This window comes from Triturus cristatus, chromosome 5_2 (assembly GCF_964204655.1).
Source record: "Triturus cristatus chromosome 5_2, aTriCri1.1, whole genome shotgun sequence".
Lineage (NCBI taxonomy): Eukaryota > Metazoa > Chordata > Amphibia > Caudata > Salamandridae > Triturus > Triturus cristatus.
Genome location: NC_140588.1, coordinates 819,122,882 through 819,138,639, shown reverse-complemented (window position 1 = coordinate 819,138,639; position 15,758 = coordinate 819,122,882). Strand labels below are relative to the sequence as shown.

General features: G+C 39.1%; 1 protein-coding gene across 2 annotated transcripts in view; it reads left to right on the top strand.

Moving 5' to 3' along the window:
- FGF13 (fibroblast growth factor 13) overlaps window positions 1–15,758 on the top strand; it is a 984,800-nt gene that overhangs the window by 18,633 nt on the left and 950,409 nt on the right. The window lies entirely within an intron of this gene.

The window sequence follows — 15,758 nt, the reverse complement described above, 5'->3', positions numbered from 1 at the left end:
AGCTGGTGTCAGAAATCTGCAATTTTCTTCTTAAAGGAAGATTCTCTGGTGCAATAACTGGACTGGGTTCTAACTCCCCCCCTTTCCAGAGTTTGTCTTGTTCTTATTTCATCAGTATCTGATTCAGAACTTGTATCTGATTCTTCAAAGTATTCTCCTTCCTTGTTATCCACTGGATTTGGAATTCGCAAGGTGTGACTAGCATGAATCCTGCACATTTTACAGCTGTTGTCGTGGTCAGAATCATCTGACGTGGTTTTCCCCAACGTGGGACCAAACAGTTCCGTCTTCTGTGCACTTTTATTCTCACCCAGTCTCCTGGGCTCAAATCATGAGCTGGCTTCTTTTCAAGAGTGGTGGCATCCAATCCAACCTGAAGGAACACAGAATGAACGGAATCAGCCAACCCCTTGCAATAATCCAACACCAAGTCATCAGATATAGGCAATAGCTTGTTGACTGGTATGAAAACATGTCGCATTGCTCTTCCCATGACAATTTCATGGGGACTCAGACCTGTATTCCCATCTGGAATAGATCTAATAGTCATGAGTACCAGAGGCAAGACATCAAGCCATTTCAAACCTGTGGCTTAACACATTTTTCCCAGTCTGTTTTTAATGGTGCAATTTACTTGTTCCACCATACCAGAAGCCTCTGGGCGATAGGCACAATGTAGTTTCTGTTGTACATTCAATGCTTCACAAATTAATTTCATGATTTCATTATGGAAATGTTTTCCTCTATCTGACTCAATAGTAACTGGAAAACCAAACCTAGGAATAAACGCTCTCAATAATAGCTTGGCTACTGTAATTCCATCACTTCTTCTTGTTGGGTATGCTTCCACCCATCGGGAGAACAGACAAACCATCACTAGAACATACCTCAACCTGTTACAGGGGGGCATTTCAATGAAGTCAATCTGCATTCTGGTGAATGGCCCTCCTTCTCATCCTATCGTTCCCAGACTTACCACTGTTGTTCTTCCAGGATTGAATTGCTAACCTATAAGACATCTTTGACAAAGGCTTTCAGCTACAAGTCTAAATTTTGCATTATACCATGTCTGTTTGAAAAGTCTGATCATAGCATCTCTTCCTACATGTGCTTGTTCATGATACATCCGTGCCATGACAGAAACCATGCTATCAGGCATAACTGGTCTTCCATCCCGATAAACCCACACATGATCTGTTTCCCGTGGTGCACATCCTGCTTTTACCCACTGTCTCATTTCCTCATCTCCTGCTTCTTCCTGCAACTGCCTCACTTCTTCCCATGTATTCAAAGTGTTAGTAAACAACAAGGGACATAAATTCATTTCTCTTTCTCTTCTCCGATTCACAGAGTTCTGATTACGTGCGCAATATTGAGCCATATCGTTGGCAAATTGGTTGCCAGCTGAAATATAGTCATTTGACTTTGAGTGGGCCGCACATTTCACAACAGCTACCTGCTTAGGCAGCTGTATCGCCTCAAGCAATTTTCCAACCACTTCAGCATTCCTTATAGGAGTTCAACTCGATGTCAAAAGCCCTCTTTGGGACCAGATTTGCCCAAAGTCATGCACTACACCGAAGCCATATTGACTATTGGTTATCACAGTCACTCTCACATTCTTTCCCAACTTGCATGCTCTTGTTAATGCAAAAAGTTCAGCAACCTGGGCTGATTTTACTCCTTTTGGGCAAGATGCTTCCAATACAGCTGCTACCGTACATACTGCATACGCTGCAATCAGAATTCCCTCATCCGTTCTCAAGCATGATCCATTCACAAGCATCACATAGTAACTTTCTGTCAAAGGTACATCTTTTATATCAGGACGTGGTTTGGTACAGAAATCAAGCACTTCCAAACAGTCATGATCCACATCGTCTCTGACTTCCACATTCTCAGCATCAGGCAGTAACATTGAAGGATTCACATTCAGACATCTCACAAGGCTCACATTTGTTGCACCTAGGATGACTTTCTCATATTTAGTCAGACGACTATGCGTCATGAACTGAGTGCGGTTCCTTGTTAAAAGGATTGCCACATCATGAGGTACAAACACTCGCACAGGATATCCCATCACAATTCCTTCACTCTGTTCCAAACTCTTACAAGTGGCTGCTACAGTTTTCAAACAACCAGGCAATGCTACAGCTACAGGGTCTAATATAACTGAAAAATATGCAATTGATCACCTCAGTTTTCCATGTTTTTGTATTAACACAGAACGTGCACATCCATTTCTCTCGCTGCAATAGAGTTCAAATTCTTTCTCATAGTCAGGCATACCAAGTGCTGGTGCTTCACACAAACCATCTCTCAATTGTTTAAAAGCTGTCAACTCTTCTTTATTTAATTCAATGGGATCTTTTACTTCACTTCTTGTCAAGCGTACCAGAGGTTTTGCAATCAGGGAAAAGTTACTTATCCACTGACGACAATATCCAACCATTCCAAGAAACATTCTCAGTTCTCTTTGCGTCATTGGGGCTCTCATTCCTTTTATTATCTTGATTCTATCTGCAGTTACTTTTCTCATTCCTTTTTCAATTTTGTGGCCTAAATATTGTACCTCTTTCTGACAGAATTGCAATTTCAATGGGGATACTTTAAGTCCTCCATCTGCCAAATGATTCAACAATGCAATGGTATCCACTACACAAGCTTCTCGAGTTCTCGATGCCACAAGCAGGTCATCGATATATTGGACCAAAACCGAACTTTCAGGCATTTTTAAATCTTCTAAGGGCTTTTTTAATATCCGATTGAATATTGAGGGATTCTCTGTAAACCCCTGTGGGATTCGGCACCATGCCAAAATACGTTCGCCAAACCGGAACGCAAAAATCTGTTGGCTGTCAGGGTGCAATGGAATGGAAAAGAAAGCATGACACAAATCAATCACTGTATACCATTCTGCTTCATGAGGAATCTGATACAAAATCACAGATGGATTTGGTACAATGGGACAACGTGATGCAATGATTTATTTTTCTCAGGTCTTGTACTATTCTAAAAGTTCCATTAGGCTTTTTCGGACCCATAATTGGTGAATTACATGGACTGCTCATTATTTCCTTCAAAATACCTTGTTCAATCATTCCGTCTATTATAGGAGTGACTCCTGCAATTATCTTGGGTGTCAATTTGTACTGCAGAATATTTGGGTAACTTACTCCTTCCTTTACAGCAACTTTTACGGGATCTACATTTTTCATCAATCCCACATATTCTCCTGTGAAATCCCATACCTCTGTCTTTACTGTCTTTTTCAATTCTTGAGGCAGCTCCTCGGGGTCAAATACAGCAAATGCCTCGGTAATTTCAGGTTCCATATTAGCCATAGTCATTTTATACAGTACATCCTCATCTGGAGTCTCAAATGCTATATCATCTGGAGTACAAAATATTGTGCAATTCATTTTGCACAGCAAATCTCTCCCTAACAAATTTACAGGGCTTGAATCTCACACGACAAAACGGTGCATTTCAGAAAATGTCCCTATCTTAACTTTAACTGGTTCAGTGAGATACGTTTTTATCTGTCTGTTGGATACTCCAACTACTTGGATTGTTTCGTCCGAGAGAGGAAGATTTTTAACATCAGCTGACCTAACAGTTGAACGAGTAGCACCAGTATCTACTAGGAAAGTGATGTTTTCATCATTTACCTTTCCATCCACAAATTGGCCTGTCTGGTCTACTTCTAGAGTTGCGTCAAGTACGCATTCCTCTTCCTCCCCTAGGCACCGTCAATAACTTTCTTCTGACTCACTCTCATCTCGTTGTAGCCAATACTGCGAAACAGCACTAGCGCGCGGCAGTTTAGTTACCTGTTCTTAGTTGTAGAATCCTGTTTCATTACTGTATTTCTGAGGATTTACGCTCTGTGGAAAAGGCGGTTTTGGCGCCGGATTCTGTTGGGCAACAACCTGCTGCTGTTGCTGCAGTTGACAACTCACCTCATTCTGCAACTGTGAATTCAATGATGCAGTATCACCATTAGCACTTGGGGGAAATTTACACTCGGTTTTCCAATGCCCTATTCTTCCGCAATTATAACATGGCCATTTCTTTTTGGCTTCATCTATATTAATTTGTCCTTTCCCCATATTAAGTTTTTGTCTCATGCCCGTACCATTTGCTTGTTCAATCAATTGAGCTTCCTGTCTCTCTGCCACTTTTACTTGAGCCCACATGGCTTTTTCTTTTAATTTACGCTGCTTTGCTTCAATTTCATCACTAAAATATTTTGCATGTCTCAGCACTTCATCTATCTTTTTATTTTGCCAATCTACTGTATGCTGTTGAATCATTTCACTTACTTCAGGTCGCAACCCATACACAAATCGATATACAAAATGACTCAAATTTTCATCACCACTATACTGTTTAAAGGCAAGAATCAACCTTTTGTAATAAGTATGTACAGATTCCTTCGCTTCTTGATGAGTTCTATCAATCTTTCCCCAATCAATTTCTTTATTTTTCAGAAAGGTAATTACTTGTTCATTTTTTCTCATTACTTCTGGGCACCTGTTTTGGATCTCTAGGGTATTCTTGTGTAGGCCAACTTATTGTCAGTTTATTCCGGTTGTGGAGAGTCCTCTTAGCATTAGATCCTATATCTAGCTGGTGTCTGTTTTTCTCTGAGTTGCCATCTGTTTGTTGGCATATTTACAACGTGGTCTCATTTCTTGGAGCGTTGTATACTGCGAGTACGTTTTTTATGCTCACAACGTGATTTTTGGTTGTGGGTCTCTCATGATATATCAATCTCTGTCGCAATAGTAGCCATTTACGTATTTTTAGTCTCTCTGTGTGTTACCTGTGATTGGTTTCAATGGCAGATGGCATGGATGTCACCCCTAAGGACAGAGAGTCTAAGGGCAACTTGAAGAGGTCTAAACAAAATTCGCCCACCCCGGACTCTCCAGCATAAGGCAATCTGGAATTCGCTTCAACTTTAGATACCAAACTGCTCAAACTTAATGCAGTTCATGATATTGCGCAGAGCACCAAAACAAATACAGACTTACTACAAGTTGAGATGGCGGCTATCCGAACTGACCTCAAAAATCTCTCACTATGTGTCTCCAATGCAGAAACACGAATAAGTTCTGTGGAAGATTTCACGAATAAGCAAGCTAAACATGCTCAAAGTATGGAACGTTCCTTGGCTTCATTGAGAAGGGACCTGACTGAACAGGAAGACAGGAATCGTAGAAGTAACGTTTGTATTTTTGGTCTTCCAGAAGAATGTGAGAAAGTGGCTCCATCAATGGTGTTTTTTTTGCTTACTTGGATTCCTTCAGTTCTGAACATTTCATTTCAAAAACACTTTGAAATAGAACGTGCTCATAGAGTCCCCACCTTTAAACCTAAATCGCTATCTTCTCCAAGACCGGTGATCTTTAAACCTTTGCGTCATCAACACACTGAGCAGATCCTAGCCCACATGAGGAAGATTAAAACATTGCAATGGGAGGGGCACCAAATTTCAATATCACAGGACTTTGCTAGAGACATCGTCATTCGTCGTAAAGGATTCTTGAATTTACGCAGGCGACTTATAGACATTAATATTCCAGTTTCCTTTGCATGTCCTTCGCGATTCAGAATAACTTTTAGAGGTCGCCCACAAATCTTTTATGAGCCTGCAGAGCTTTCTACTTTTTGGGTAATCAGTTGGAGTCTCTGATGGACTCCGAATCTCCGCCTGGCACCTCTCAACCTTAATGTCCATCTTGCACTGATATTTTGTTTCATTCTCTTGGTGCTTTATTGCATTATGCATGGCTATTAGTGCCTCTCCGTTTTCTCTTTTTTTTTTTGTGATGATGAATATTCATTGCATCTGATATTGTTTTATATTGGTTGCTCTCTTTAACCGCTTTTTCCTTTACAGGTCTCAAGATGGTGCATACCTCTATGCATGTTACTTAAGAGGTATATCTGTGTCGTTATTGTTGTTTTGGTCCTGTCTTGTTACTAGTGGGTATAATTATATCTCTCTTTCCCTTCTCCTCAACTTCTTTACCATTTACTTTCATTTCTGCCCTACTCTAACTGGGTTAATGGTTACTATTTTCTTTCATCCACCTCTTGTGCTGAATTTTTAATGGTATGTAATTCTAACGTGTGGTCTCCTTTTCTTGTATATTCTTTTTCCGTTTTGCTTGAACTCTTTCTGCCATTCTATTCCTATTATTCTCCTGGTGTTTATTCTTTTTTAGTGCACTTAGCAGTCATTTGTAATTTACTCTCTTATACTCTCCCCAATATTTTATTTACATTTTTGTTCTTACTTTTCTTATAATATGAGTATATTTATCAATTTCTTTATGTATTTATGTCATGTTTGGTATTTTAGGTACAATATGTTATTTGTTTCTTTTTGGTATATATATCTATCTATCTTTGTTTTCTAAAATGGTAAAATGTTAGCTACCCATCAGATTTGCTCTATTCTATTGTTTGTGATTTATTTATTGCTCCTTGCTTCTATTAATTATCTTTTTATATATGTTAGTATTTGTTCACAGTTGTTATCAATTTATATAGTGTTGGACATATTAGTGGGTTATGAATTTTAGTGTATTATATTGCTATTTGTATTGCCTCTTGTTGATATTTATTGCATCACTTATGATCATTCTCCATGCATTAATCAAATATTCATGATATATATTACTCTTGTGTTCTTCATGCCTTAACCTAGTACTTCCTTAGGCTGTCAGTCATAATATATAAGATTGATATTCATGATACATTATTATAATTCTGCCTTTGACGACTATCTATTATGTCTATTATTGATATTTATGATGCCTTACCTTAATATTAACTTAGGCTGTGTCTATATGATCTATTATTGTTCTTTACGATTCCTCTTAACTTAATAGTGCCTTAAGCTGTTCTTTCTATATGTATTATTATTATTTAGGATGTTTTAATTCAACATTATCTTAGCCTGTTATTTATAATATCTATTGTGGTTATTTATGATATCTCAATCGATTATTGTCTTAATTTGTTCTATTTAATATTTATTTATTATTATTATTCATGATGCCTTATTCAAATTTTTGCGTTACTCGTGATTTCTGAATATAATATTTCTACTCTTAGATTTATTAATTTCTGGCATATCTATTCTCTAAGACTATTAGTATGTTGTTAATGTAGGATTCATGCTCATTTAAGTTTTGCTGCTTAATGACAATTCAATTTTATTTCTTCCCGAGTGGTCTGCACTGGTGGTGTTGGCCTCTGTGGTTGTGTCTCCACGTTTTTTCTCCCCATGCAATTTGTCTATTATAGACATCCCCTGGTGGGGTTTTTCTTTTTATATTCTCCTCTTTTCTTTGGAGCATCTTTTCTCTGTCCTCTTTTCTCTCTCATCCTTTCTTCTTCTATTTCTATCTTTTTTTCCTTGGGGACTCCTGCTGCAGGTTCATTTTTTATGTTTTTCCTGTTGTTTATTTATTCATGTACCTGCTATCCTATTGTTTAGTCTTCCCCTTCTCTGTTATCTAATGTTCCTATGTGTTTGGTGTCAGGTCTTTTCATGTCTGGCCTAAACGTAATCTCTCTTAATGTCCGTGGATTGAATCATCCTGTTAAGAGGTCCAAGATCCTAGACTACTGCAAAGCTTATCTAGTGATATTGTTCTTCTTCAGGAGACTAAGATTGCCTTTAAGGAAGCTTTGCTCTTGCGGAAGGAGTGGGTTCTGGATGTTTTCTGTTCTGAAGCCGCTGGTAAAAAGAATGGGGTTGTAACTATGATTTCCAAGAATTCTGGCCTGTCTTTTGTTACTGCTGAACATGATACGGATGGCAGATGGTTGCTCTCTCGCTTGTCCAATCGCTCAGATGATTTATATGTTATGAATATTTATGCTCCCAATATTGATGATCAACTCTTTTGGTGTTCAATAAATAAAAAACTCTCTGAAATCCCTCAAAATGCTAGAACTATTGTTGGAGGTGATTTTAATTTACCTTTGGATCCTACATTCTGCCTTTAAATTTCGCCCTCCTAGATCACATAAACAATTGCTCAATATGTGCTCCTCTCATCAGCTTACTGACGTTTGGAGGCTAAATAATCCTACGGGTAGTGATTTCATGTTTTTCTCTTCTCCACATTCTAGATTTTCGCACATTGATTATCTTCTAGTTGATACTGCTCTTCTAACACACACAAGTAATGCTATCATTCACCCAATAGTTGTTTCTGATCACACATTTGTCTAATTTACTCTCCTTTCTCTGGCGGATAAACAAGCGCCTCGTACATGGTGTCTTAATACAGAGATTTTGAATAACAAAGAGGAAGTCCAAGAATTATCTGTGGAGATTGACAATTTTTTCAATGATAACGAGTCTTCAGTGAACTCCCCAATTGTTCTTTGGGATGCATTTAAATGCACTATTAGGGGCCATATCATCAAAAAAATGTCAAAACAAAATGCCGATATCAGAGGATCACTGCAATCTTTAGGGGATGAGATCAAATGTAAAGAGACACTATATAGAAGCTCTAACGATAAGTCTCTTTTGCAAGACATTAAAAACTTGAAATACTCTTATAATTCCATTGTCACTAAGAGAGCTCATATTGGTGTACAGGCCCAAAAATCTAGATGCCTGTTGCTTCAAAATAGAGCAGGTAAGATGTTGGCTACCATTTTAAAGTATCAAAATACAAATGTTAAAACCACTCAGATTCCATATATTAATGATCGCAATGGTGCTAGGAAATTCCATACTCGAGACAGTTTGCAAGTCTTTTGGAATTTTTATGAAAAACTCTACACCCCCAAGGATCAGTGTGACCTATCTGTGTGTCAGCAATTTTTCAGTTCCTACACATACTATCTCACAGTCAGAGATGACTGCTCTGGGGCAACCTATTGATTCTGAAGAGATAATTCAAGCCATTCGTATGACACGGTTGGGAAAGGCTCCAGGGCCTGATGGTTATCCTATTGCTTTTTACAAGACCTTCTCATCCTCAATAATCAAATATCTCAAGAAAGTTTTTGATAACTTTGTAATGTCGGGCAAAGTCTCGTGGTCAGCCGCAGAGGCTACTATTGTCGTGATTCCGAAAGAAAGGAAAGATCATTCTGACCGTAAAGATTTCCGTCCAATATCTCTTCTAAATATGGAAGCTAAGATTTTTGCTAAAATCCTGGCTAAACGTTTGGAGAGTCATATCCCTAGTTTTTCCATGGTGCTCAGACTGGCTTTGTAAAAGGGAGATTTGCTACAGATAATATCCGAACCTTTTGTCATATATTGGAGAAAGCAAAGCTCTCTGCTTTTCCATCGGCTGCGATCGCTCTTGATGCCGAAAAGGCTGTTGATAAAGTTTCTTGGCCATTTTTACAAGCATTGCTCCAATCTCATAATGTAGGCGATTCTTTTATCAACATGGTAATGTCCTCATATGCGCAACCGAAAGCTAACATCGGAGTCAATGGGGCTACGTCCTTCTTTTTTAATCTACGCCAGGGTACTAGACAGGGGTGCCCGCTTTCACCCCTTCTTTTTCTTTTGTCTATAGAGCCACTTCTTCGGTTACTCAATCTGAATGAGAATATCAAAGGCTTCCAATTTGGTCCGCACACGATTAAAACGGCTGCATATGCGGATGATGTTCTCATTATTTCTGAGGATATTGCTACTGCCATCCCTGCTATTTCTAATACCATTAAAGATTTTTCACAAGTTTCAGGATATACTCTCAACAGCGATAAGACAGAAATGTTCCCTCTTAATGCGTTGTGCTTCCCTTCTCACATGGGTGAGGTCGGTTTTAAATGGCAGTCGACTCGAATTAAATACTTTGGTATTTGGTCTTGTAATACCCTTTTAGATACTATTTCTTATAATGAATCTCATATACTAGCTAAGGTTAAAGATCTTTTGTCCTCCTGGTCTCCAAAATACATCTCTTGGTGGGGACGACTTCAAACTCTTAAGATGATGATAACTCCGATTATTAACTTCTTATCCTTCTTGCTACCTGTGAAACTCTCCTCATCCTTTTTCTGGGAGATTGATTTACTTACGTAAAAAAATTTATGGAGTGATAAGCTCGCTAGAATTGCATATAAACACCTTAGAAAACCAGCGGTTTTGGGTGGTTGCAATCTTCCTGATTGGAACCTGTATCAAATTGCCTTTTTATCGGCTCAGGGTGCTCTTTGGTTTTTATCGGATTCCCTCCATACCCCTCCATGGCTATATATTGAACGTGAGCTGTGTACACCCCTCTCTACACCTTCCTTTTTAACTGCTTCTAAAATGGTGCTACCCCATTCTAGCCGTATTATTTCAGACACAATTAGTGCTCTAAAATATATTGATAAAAAAGCTTCCAAACCCATTCATAAATCGAGATGGTCTTCTTTATGGTATAATCCTAAAGTTGTTACTGATATTGATCCTGTTACGATAGCTTCCTGGGCTAAAAGAGGTCTGACCTTGGTCAAACATCTTTATGATTCCAATCAGTATCCTCTTCCCTTTTCTTCTTTAGCCAGTACATATAATCTTAATAATATGGATTTGTATTCCTTTTTAAAATTAAAGGTTGCTCTTTCTACAATTGCCCTTTGTAAAGACTCGACTACTGTTTCACTTTTGTCTATGTGGCCTCGTTCAGGTCATACTGCCTCAGGCTACTATTACAAAAGATAAATGGTCCCATCATTTTGATAGTGATATTTTCAAACATATCTCTCAAAAGTCATGGCAATTAATTGGAAAGTTTTCATTACAGAATGAGATTGCTCCTTCTCTTATGCAATCTAAATTCTTTTCTATGAATCTCCTGCATTGGACCCCTGCCCGCTTATATAAGATGAAACTAAGAGACAATGATCTTTGTTGGAATTGCAATTTGGTCTCAGGTACTCACCAACATATGTTTTTCGAATGCTCGCTACTACACTCCTTTTGGGATTCGATTCAGAAACATCTATCACTAATCTTTGATACTCCAGTGGAGCTCTCGTTACCTGCAGTTGTTAGATCTCCTTATATCTATTGCTGTTAAAGTTATTTTAACCGAGTGGAAATCCTTTAATCTCCTGTCCTATCATACTTGGTGGGCCTGGGTATCATTTCTTCGTGGGGCTCAGACCTCTGTTGAAGAGAATAATTGTACTCCTTCCATCTCTAATACTATTTGGAGGTCTTTAGATAAATATATGAAACTGGCCTCTCAAGGGTTTGTAGCCCAATATCCTTTTGTCTCTACTTCTTAATTTATTTATTTTTTCCACTGCAGCATTCATCATTTATCAATTATTTATTTATCTATCCATTTCCTTATCTAATTAGTTATCTATCATATTATTTATTTATATTGTGTCCCCTCTCTCTCTCCTTCTGCTTTCTCTCTTCTTTCTTTCTTATCTTTCTTTCTTCTTCTTCTTCTCCTTCTGACATCTTTTGGATTATGTGCAATACAGCTAATTTCTTGTTATTATTTTAATAAGAAATATTTTTTGTATTGTATACTTTGATTTTGTATTATTTGTGATTTCCTTATTCTTCTGACATGGATGCTATATTGATGTATATATTCTCCTAATTTGTTTTTCTTTTAATTATTTAACAATCACTTTACTTTGATGTATTGCATTTTATTATAACTGTATGAATGTTTACCTTTTAAAATAATAAAGATATTGAACAAAAACAAAAAAAAAATCTTTCTTAAAGTGAGATTTGTAAAATAGTAATGTTAAATCCAGCTTCACCAGTAAGGAGGATTTATCATTACCTTTCCAAACATATGAAACAAAAATGGTGACTCCTCTCTGATTAGAAATGACAGCTTAAAAGTATATTAAGGAATTCTCAATGCTAGCCCATGAGAGGGGTAGGCGTCACAGTAGTGAAAAACGAATGTGGGTGTTTGTCACTACCAGCACATATAGAGATTACACACAGATATCCTACCTTTCACTTACATGGCACCCTGCCCTTAGGGTTACCTATGGCCTACCTTAGGGGTGATGTATATGTAATAAAAAGGTGGTTTTTAGGGATTTGCAAATAGTTTTAAATGACAAGTCGAAGTGGCAGTTAACTGCTCACACAGGCTCTGCAGTGGCAGGCCTGAGATAGGTTTGAAAGACTGCTTATGTGGATGGCACAAAAAGTATTGCAGGCTTACTAGTAGCATTTAACTTACAGGCACTAGTTATATATGATACCACTTTACAAGGGATTTACTTGTAGATCAAATATGCCAATCAGCTATACACCAAAGCCACCATGCTTAGGAGAGAAGAACATGTACTTTAGCAGTGTCCTAAAATCAACAAAAAGTAGATCAGAAAATGAGGAGGAGGATGGCAAAGTGCCCTTCAGGGAGGGCCAGTTTCTAACAGAAAGACCACTCAGCCATAGGCACAAATTTAGGCACAGAACTGATGCAGCCTAATTCCACTTTTGCCAAATAGCTCTATGTCCCTCACAGTGCAACTATACCCCTTTTAGGCACAATGTTAATTATAGCCTTGCTGTTGTAAAGATAGTAGCAATGTAATGGTCATTTTCTTTTTTAAAAAATTATTTTCACTAACAACACAATTAATTTCCTTTCCAAAACTAGAGATTTAAACAATCCTACCATAGATCGTACCAAATTTCCTAACCAAAGGTCCACAATACATCATAATGAAAGTGCATTTGTCTTTACTATATAAAGCACTGGAAAAATTGCATTCATCTTAACTTCATCTTTCTAAAATACATTTCATACATTTTCAAGCAAATTCCAAATTCAGCACACAAATTGGGTAGCCCTAGCAGGGGCGGCACTACTTTTCCTTTACCAAGCGCCAAAAAAATAAAGGGAAAAGAGTTGTTATACAGTGTTTTCAGTTCTCCCTCCCTAGAATGCTTTCCATTTATTGAGTAAAACATTGCCAAAATTTAGAAAACGTTTACCCTTCCGCACCCTCTTGGCATATAAATATTCTTTGTTATAAACAATCAGCAGCTTATTCAACCATGTTTGAAATCTAGGCAGATCCCTTGATTTCCAGTGATTAGTCATTAAAATTGGCATTGCCACAAAGCTTGCATGTTCCTAGTCTTTATACCTAGGTGTCTAAAATATCCTAGAAGTATAGCTTAAGCATCAGGTACAAGCGAAACTCCTGGAACCTCTTGAACATATAATAAGACTTTTTACCAGAATCCAAATCGTTTCTGACAGCTCCAAATCATATGTTCCTACGTACCCATTAGGTCCTATCTAGAACCGCAGTTTGAATTTTTACGTTCAACTCATGTGATTTCTTAGGGTTATAGTATCCTACCTACGATGAGTACTTCTGCATCCGTTAAAAATTAGCTCCCCTCAAGATCTGGGTATTGAAGACCGAAATTTCTGACCAGTCCCTTTCCATCACATTTACTCCAACATCCTTCCTCCACTTTTGTTGACCAATATGAAACATATTATCAGCTTCTTTGTGAAAGATATTTATTTATTTATTTATTTTAGAGGTTTGTAGAGCGCGCAGCTACCTCCGACGGAGGTGTCCCGGCGCTGAAGACAATATCTTGTGAGGTTCAGAGGAGTTCAGGAGGAAAAGAGTGGGCTAGATCACAGAGAAGAGCCAGGTCTTAAGTTTCTTCCGAAACAGAGGCTCAGAGGTCAGGAATCTCAGTTCTGTTGGAAGGTGATTCCACAGTCTGGAGGTGGCTACAGCAAAGGCCCTTCCTCCCGTTCGCGCTAGATGAAAGCGGGGGCAGATCATTAGGCGGAAATGGTTAGATCTGAGATTTCGGGATGCTTGTGAGATCTTCAGTCTGTGTCTCAGGTAGGCGGGGACTCGACCATTAAGAGCTCTAAAAGCAAGGGTCAGGGATTTAAACTGAATACGTAATCTCACTGGGAGCCAATGGAGTTTGATCAGATGGGGTGAAATGGAATGACGGTAGGGGACATTACAGATCAACCTGGCCGCTGAATTCTGTATTGTCTGTAATCGATTTATGAGATACGCCGGGGCTCCAACGTACAAACTATTTGCGGAGTCCAAATGGGAAGTTATGAGGGCGTGGACTACTGTCTTGCGTGAGTCTAATGGCAGGAAAGGGATGATTTTTTTAAATCATACGGAGCTTTCCAAAACAAGACGCTGTGACTTTGTTAATTTGGGTCTTGCAGGAGAGGGCAGTGTCAAATTGGAAGCCCAGATTGCGGGCAGCTTGGACAGGTACAGGGGGAGGATCTAATTTAGCCGGCCACCAGAGGCTGGAAGAGATGGGGGATTTCTGGTTAAAAAATAAGACTTCCGTTTTATCTGTATTCAGTTTTAAATTGTTTGAGGACATCCAGGCGGCGATATTCACCATTCAGTGGCGAAAATTTAGCAAAGAGCTTTCAGAATGATCTTTGAAGGAGAACACCAGCTGAGTGTCGTCAGCATAAAAGATCACTCTGACGCCCCATGATTCCACCACTTTTGCCAGAGGCTTCAGGTATACATTGAACAGGAGCGGGCTAAGGGCAGATCCCTGTGGTACCCCTCATGTCAACGGTTTCTTGGTGGAAAAGAAGGAGACCAGCATCACTTGTTGTAATCTATCCGTGAGGAATGATTTGACCCAGGCGAGAAGGGTCCCACCAACTCCCACCTCTTGCAAGCGTGAGAGTAGTGTTTCATGGGAGATGGTGTCGAATGCTGCGGATAGGTCGAGGAGGACCAGCATGGCCTCCTCTCCCCTATCTGTGCACTCACGAATCGACTCGGACACTTCTAGTAGAGCTGATTCGGTACTGAAGTCCGGCCTGAATCCTGACTGAGAGTCATGGAACAGCGAATTTGACTCAAGATAGTTAGACAGCTGTTCTTGTACCGCCTTCTCGAGCACTTTGGCTGGCTTGGGTAGGAGTGAAATCGGTCGGTAGTTGCTCAAACACGTTGGATCGACACCGGCTTTTTTTTTAATGGGGATTAGCAACGCGTGTTTCCATACGGAAGGGACAACACCTGAATATAGGGAGGAGTTCCAGATTTCAAGCAGAGGGTTAATAACTAGCGGGGCAATCTCATTCAGGATCAGAGCCGGGGCTGGATCCAGTGGTGAGCCTGATCTGCATTTTAAAAATAGATTCAGGGCATACTCCTTGGTGAGTGGTTTAAACGTTGTAAATGCTTTAGTGCAGGTGGTGTCAAGATCTTAGGTGATTTCTGTACAATTCTGAAGGACTGTTGCCATAATGTTGGCAATTTTTTCCACAAAAAAATCAGATAGGCCTTCGCTAAGTGCTTGGGAGGGGGTGACGGGAGCGGACAAAGCAGTGGGATTAGTAAACTCTTTAACAATGTTAAAGAGGGCCTTAGTGGAGTTTTTTGCGTTAACAATAGTTTCTGCAAAGTATACACTCATGGTATTATGTTTGAGTTTATGAAACTCTTTAAGGGCCTGTCTGTGAAGAGATTTGGAAGCAGGGTCATAGGTCCGGCGCCATAGGCGCTCCAGTTTTTTACATCTGCTTCTGTTTTCCCTTAATTCCAGGGTAAACCAGGGAGCTGACGGTTTTGATCTGCGGGAGGTAAGGGTCTGTAAGGGCGCGACTTTCTCAATGACGGTCATGAGATCTTTATTAAATGTAAGAACCGCTCCATTGAGATCGTCAGGGAGTGAGTCTAAGCTATTATTGTACGATTGCTCTAGGGCAGTACATGAGATCTTGTGCCATTTTCTGCCT